We start from the raw sequence: 7,176 nt of genomic DNA, 5'->3' as shown, positions 1-7,176 counted from the left end.
GACAGGTGGAGGCCTAGTGCAGACAGTACAGGTACAGTACAGAGGATAGGCAGAGGCCTAGTGCAGCCAGTACAGGTACAGTACAGAGGACAGGTGGAGGCCTAGTGCAGACAGTACAGGTACAGTACAGAGGACAGGCAGAGGCCTAGTGCAGACAGTACAGGTACAGTACAGAGGACAGGCGGAGGCCTAGTGCAGCCAGTACAGGTACAGTACAGAGGACAGGTGGAGGCCTAGTGCAGACAGTACAGGTACAGTACAGAGGACAGGTGGAGGCCTAGTGCAGACAGTACAGGTACAGTACAGAGGACAGGCGGAGGCCTAGTGCAGCCAGTACAGGTACAGTACAGAGGACAGGTGGAGGCCTAGTGCAGACAGTACAGGTACAGTACAGAGGATAGGCAGAGGCCTAGTTCAGCCAGTACAGGTACAGTACAGAGGACAGGCAGAGGCCTAGTGCAGCCAGTACAGGTACAGTACAGAGGATAAGCAGAGGCCTAGTGCAGCCAGTACAGGTACAGTACAGAGGACAGGTGGAGGCCTAGTGCAGACAGTACAGGTACAGTACAGAGGATAGGCAGAGGCCTAGTGCAGACAGTACAGGTACAGTACAGAGGACAGGTGGAGGCCTAGTGCAGACAGTACAGGTACAGTACAGAGGATAGGCAGAGGCCTAGTGCAGCCAGTACAGGTACAGTACAGAGGACAGGTGGAGGCCTAGTGCAGACAGTACAGGTACAGTACAGAGGATAAGCAGAGGCCTAGTGCAGCCAGTACAGGTACAGTACAGAGGACAGGTGGAGGCCTAGTGCAGACAGTACAGGTACAGTACAGAGGATAGGCAGAGGCCTAGTGCAGCCAGTACAGGTACAGTACAGAGGACAGGTGGAGGCCTAGTGCAGCCAGTACAGGTACAGTACAGAGGACAGGCGGAGGCCTAGTGCAGACAGTACAGGTACAGTACAGAGGACAGGCGGAGGCCTAGTGCAGACAGTACAGGTACAGTACAGAGGACAGGTGGAGGCCTAGTGCAGCCAGTACAGGTACAGTACAGAGGACAGGTGGAGGCCTAGTGCAGCCAGTACAGGTACAGTACAGAGGACAGGTGGAGGCCTAGTGCAGACAGTACAGGTACAGTACAGAGGACAGGCGGAGGCCTAGTGCAGCCAGTACAGGTACAGTACAGAGGATAGGCAGAGGCCTAGTGCAGCCAGTACAGGTACAGTACAGAGGACAGGCAGAGGCCTAGTGCAGCCAGTACAGGTACAGTACAGAGGATAAGCAGAGGCCTAGTGCAGCCAGAACAGGTACAGTATGTAACGGGTCCGGGAGGCGGACTGTAACGGGTCCGGGAGGCGGAACCTCTGAGCTACTATACAAGGGGGCGGCCCTTGTAAGGGAGCGGGTGGCAGTCTCTGGGTGAACGGACAGGGAGTTACGGCAAGTGATCAGGGCAGTCTCTGGGTAAGGGGTAGGTACGACCTGTGATGGCAGAGCCTCCGGGTAGGCTAGCAGGCAGGTGGTAGATGTGTGCTCCCAGGTGAGCAAGCGAGAGTCTCTGGAATAGCTGATGGTCACCGCACGTGACAACGGGACCTCCGGGCTGGCAAGCAGGCAGGTAACGGAGATGCGCTCCCAGGTGAGCGGGCAAGAGTCTCTGGAATAGCTGATGGTCACCGCACGTGACAACGGGACCTCCGGGCTGGCAAGCAGGCAGGTAACGGAGATGCGCTCCCAGGTGAGCGGGCAAGAGTCTCTGAGATAGCTGGTGGTCACAGCACGTGACAACGGAGCCTCCGGGCTGGCAAGCAGGCAGATAACGGAGAAGCGCTCCCAGGTGAGCGGGCAAGCTGGTCCATAGACAGACTGACCGGAGTAGTAAGGCAGACCGTCGGACCTCAGGCAAGCAGGCAGGTAGCTGACATGCGCTCCCAGGTGAGCGGGCAGGCTGGTCCTTAGACAGACTGACAGGAGAAGTAAGGCAGACCGTCGGACCTCAGACTGGCAGACAGGTAACAAGTATTCAGGCAGGAATCAGGCAGGTAACTGGCAGGTACTGGCAGGTAACTAGCAGGAAACTGGCAGGTAACTGGCAACGGGACCTGAGGGCTGAAGCACAGGTGAGACACAGGTGCAAACAACATTGCTCGGGCACCTCCATTTTGGAGGAGGTGCCTTATATATGATGAAGTCCTCCGGCCATTGGCCGGGGACTCTTTAGGGCGGCGCGCGCGGCCCCTTTAAGAGGAGGGGAGCGCGCGCGCGCGCGCCCTAAGCACAGGGGCCGGGAAGGAGCGCGCGCTGAGAGCAGAGCAGGAGGAGGACGCCGGGACGGAGCGCGCGCTGACAGCAGAGCGGGGGAAGGAAGCCGGGCACGGAGCAGAGCGGTGAGAGGAGCAGCGTCCCTGCCTAGCAGAGGGCAGGGACGCCGGCACTACAGTACCCCCCCCTTTAGGCCCCCCCTTTTTTAGGCCAGACAGAAATTTAGCTAGGATGAGAGGGGCATGGATGTTCTCCCGGGGCTCCCACGTTCTCTCCTCAGGACCAAACCCCTTCCAATCTACCAGGAAAAAGGTCTTTCCTCTTACCCTTTTGGTGGCAAGAATGTTCTCTACCTCAAACTCGTCCACAGCAGAAACCGGAGCAGGAGGCGTACCTGTAGACTTGGAAAAAGAGTTAAGTACCACAGGTTTGAGGAGAGACACATGGAAGGAGTTAGGGATCCGTAAGTTGGCCGGGAGTTTCAATTTATAGGCCACCGGGTTGATCTGACTGATGACCTCCAGTGGGCCGATGAACCGAGGCCCTAACTTATAGGAAGGGATCTTGAGCCGGACATATTTGGACGAGAGCCAGACTTTATCCCCAGGGCGGAATTGAGGAGGGTCCAGACGTTTTTTGTCAGCGTGTCTTTTCATACGCTCGGATGACAGAAGAAGTGCGGACCGGGTACTCTCCCATATGGAGGAAAATTTGTTAACAAGAGATTCCGCAGCCGGATTGTCCGCCGAGGTGGAGACGGGAAACGGGATCCGAGGATGCTGACCGTAGACTACAAAAAACGGGGATTTGGAGGAAGACTCGCTCTCGTGATTGTTGTACGAGAATTCGGCCCATGGCAGGAGATCCACCCAGTCAGAATGGTGGGCATTAACGAAGTGCCGAAGGTAACTGGTCAGGTTCTGATTGATCCGCTCCACTTGACCATTAGACTGTGGGTGGTAAGCGGAGGAGAAGTCCAGGGTGACGTCCAGCAATTTACAAGTGGCTCTCCAGAAACGGGAAGTGAACTGTACCCCACGATCCGACACGATGTGACGGGGCAGGCCATGAAGACGGAAGATGTGGCGGATAAAGTCTTTAGCCAGCTCGGGTGCAGACGGAAGACCTGGCAGTGGAATGAAGTGAGCCATCTTGGAGAAGCGGTCAGCGACCACCCAAATGACCGTACAACCGGCAGAGACAGGCAGATCAGTAATGAAGTCCATCGCTATATGCTGCCAGGGGGCAGCAGGTACTGGCAGAGGTAGGAGGCGGCCGGCCGGCAGGTGTCTCGGAACTTTGTTGCGGGCGCAGGACACACAGGCAGAAACAAAGTCTATTACATCCTTGTGCAGGTTAGGCCACCAGTAGTGCCGGGTAATAAGCTGGAGGGTCTTTTTCTGACCGGCGTGGCCAGCTAATTTAGACGAATGACCCCAGTGTAGAATCTTCTCCCGATCAGGTACTGGTACGAACGTCTTACCAGGAGGAAGACGATTTAGACTCACGGGAGCCACCTGCATTACTCTGGCGGGATCGATGATATGTTTCGGATCCTCCTCGAGATCAGACACCAGAAAGGATCGAGACAAGGCATCCGCCTTGACGTTTTTGTCAGCCGGGCGAAAATGAAGGACAAAATCAAAACGAGCAAAAAACAAGGACCACCGGGCTTGGCGCGGGTTAAGTCTCTGGGCATGCTGGAGGTAAGCCAAGTTCTTGTGGTCAGTGTAAATTATTACCGGGTGAAGAGCCCCCTCGAGCAGGTAACGCCACTCCTCCAATGCCAGTTTGATGGCCAATAACTCTCGGTCTCCTATGGAATAGTTGCGCTCAGAGGAGGAGAAGAGTTTAGAGAAGAAGCCACAAGTTACCATCCTCCCGGAAGATGATTTTTGAGTAAGTACCGCTCCGGCTCCAGAGGAGGAGGCGTCAACTTCCAGGAAGAACTGCTTGTTGCCATCTGGGCGATGCAGCACCGGGGCGGAAGAGAAGGCCTGTTTAAGGGAAAGAAAGGCCTCCTCTGCTTCGGGTGGCCACTCTTTGGGATTAGTACCTTTACGGGTGAGCGCAGAAATTGGGGCCGTCCGGGAAGAGAAGTGTGGTATGAAGAGGCGGTAGTAGTTGGCGAAGCCCAGGAAACGCTGAATGGCCTTCAACCCCTCCGGTCGGGGCCATTTCTCGATGGCAGACAGTTTCTCAGGATCCATTTGAAGGCCGGTCTGAGAGATAATGTAGCCCAGAAACGGAAGCGAGGTCTGCTCAAAGAGGCACTTCTCAAATTTAGCGTAGAGATGGTTCTGCCTTAGCCTGAGCAGGACCTGACGAACGTCCCTCCGGTGAGTCTGGAGATCCGGAGAGAAGACCAAGATGTCGTCCAGGTACACCACTACGCAGGAGTAGAGAAGGTCCCGGAAGATGTCATTGACCAACTCTTGAAAGACGGCAGGAGCGTTACAGAGACCAAAGGGCATTACCAGGTATTCATAGTGGCCGTCCCGGGTGTTGAATGCCGTCTTCCATTCATCCCCCTGACGAATACGAACCAGGTTGTACGCCCCACGAAGGTCCAGTTTGGTGAAGATCCTAGCCCCCCTCAGACGATCAAATAATTCTGGAATGAGCGGAAGGGGGTACTTATTCTTCACCGTGATCAGGTTTAGGCCTCTATAGTCTATACAGGGACGGAGAGAGCCGTCCTTCTTTTTGACGAAAAAGAAGCCTGCTCCCGCCGGGGAGGTAGATTTCCGGATGAATCCTCTGGCCAGATTCTCCTCAATATATTCGGACATTGACCGGGTCTCAGCAGCGGATAAAGGATAGATACGCCCACGGGGAGGAGTAGTACCGGGTAGCAGATCGATGGGACAGTCGTATGGTCTATGTGGTGGTAATGTCTCTGCCTCCTTTTTATTAAAGACATCTGCATAAGACCAATAAGGAATCGGAAGTCCAGGTAGATTAGCTGGGGTAGGAGAGGGACGAACGGGATGGACGGGAACCAGGCAGGTCTTATGACAGTCTTGTCCCCAGCGAAGGACCTCTCCGGTTTGCCAGTCTAGCACGGGTGCATGTCTCTGGAGCCAGGGCAGACCTAGCAAGAGGGCGTGAGAGAGTCCAGGCAGAACATGAAAGGAGATACTTTCAGAATGCAGCATTCCCACCTGCAGGGTAATGGATTCGGTGATGAGTTGAATGGGGCGAGGTAAGAGGCCCCCATCCACGGCAGCGACAGACAAGGGTACAGCCAGAGGTTTGGTGGGGATGCGGTATTTCTCAACCAGGGACTGTGAAATAAGGTTCCCGGCTGCTCCAGAGTCAAGTTGGGCTAGTTCGAAATAACGGTTCTCCCCGTAGATGATCGAAACTGACAACAGCAGGGATGGAGAGGATTTATTCTTGTCTAGGTGGACCTCTCTGAGCGAACCTAGACACAGGCGTTTCCCGACCTCTCCGGGCAGGCACGGATCCGGTGCTCCTTACTGCCACAGTAGAAGCAGCTCCCCTCGGCACGGCGTGAGTCCTGACGGGTTTTGACCATCTTGGTCTGGTCGACCTGCATAGGCTCAGGAGAGTGTACCTGGGGAGAGATGGAGGGAATGACGGGTTTCTGGAAAGTAGGAGCTAAACGTGGAATCCTTCTCTCACGGGTGACCTCTTTGGCACGCTCCTGAAACCGTAGGTCAATTCGGGTGGCAAGAGTTATTAAGTCATCGAGAGTGGTAGGAATGTCCCGACCGGCAAGTTCATCTTTAATACGGCCGGACAGACCCTCCCAGAAGACGGAAACCAGAGCGTCGTTATCCCAGGCCAGCTCCGAGGCAAGGGTACGGAACCGTATGGCATATTGGCCCACGGTGAGACTCCCCTGACGGAGGCGTAGCAACGATGATGCAGATGAGGTCTTCCGTCCGGGTTCGTCGAAGACTTTCCGGAAAGCCGTGAGAAAAGCAGGCAAGTTGGACACCAGGGGGTCTCCTCTCTCCCATAGAGGATTCAGCCAGGCCAGGGCCTCCCCGGTGAGATGGGACATGATGAAGGCAATTTTGGCCCGGTCGGAGTTAAACTGGTAGGACAAAAGTTCAAAATGCAGGGTGCACTGATTCAAGAAGCCCCGAGCCTGGACGGGGTCGCCTCCGAAGCGAGGAGGTGCAGAAAGCCGGGGTCCGGGGTAGGATACCATAGTATTAGTGAGCAGCGGAGCCGCCGGATTGCAAGATATGGCACTAGCGGAGGTTGTTGGTGGATCAGACAGAGTGTTCAGGCGAGTATTAACATTCCGCAGGTGACCCAGGATGGCCTCCTGTTGGGACCTCTGACGGGACAGTTCAAGAGCGAGGTCCGAGAGCGAGGGAGCTTGGGTGCCACCGGGTTCCATGGCCCGAGCAAACTGTAACGGGTCCGGGAGGCGGACTGTAACGGGTCCGGGAGGCGGAACCTCTGAGCTACTATACAAGGGGGCGGCCCTTGTAAGGGAGCGGGTGGCAGTCTCTGGGTGAACGGACAGGGAGTTACGGCAAGTGATCAGGGCAGTCTCTGGGTAAGGGGTAGGTACGACCTGTGATGGCAGAGCCTCCGGGTAGGCTAGCAGGCAGGTGGTAGATGTGTGCTCCCAGGTGAGCAAGCGAGAGTCTCTGGAATAGCTGATGGTCACCGCACGTGACAACGGGACCTCCGGGCTGGCAAGCAGGCAGGTAACGGAGATGCGCTCCCAGGTGAGCGGGCAAGAGTCTCTGGAATAGCTGATGGTCACCGCACGTGACAACGGGACCTCCGGGCTGGCAAGCAGGCAGGTAACGGAGATGCGCTCCCAGGTGAGCGGGCAAGAGTCTCTGAGATAGCTGGTGGTCACAGCACGTGACAACGGAGCCTCCGGGCTGGCAAGCAGGCAGATAACGGAGAAGCGCTCCCAGG

The sequence above is a fragment of the Phyllobates terribilis genome, unplaced genomic scaffold (assembly GCF_046119375.1).
Source record: "Phyllobates terribilis strain yellow unplaced genomic scaffold, ASM4611937v1 Scaffold_1__5_contigs__length_1240528914, whole genome shotgun sequence".
NCBI lineage: Eukaryota > Metazoa > Chordata > Amphibia > Anura > Dendrobatidae > Phyllobates > Phyllobates terribilis.
The sequence above is the reverse complement of the archived record's forward strand: the minus strand, read 5'-3'. Positions refer to the sequence as shown.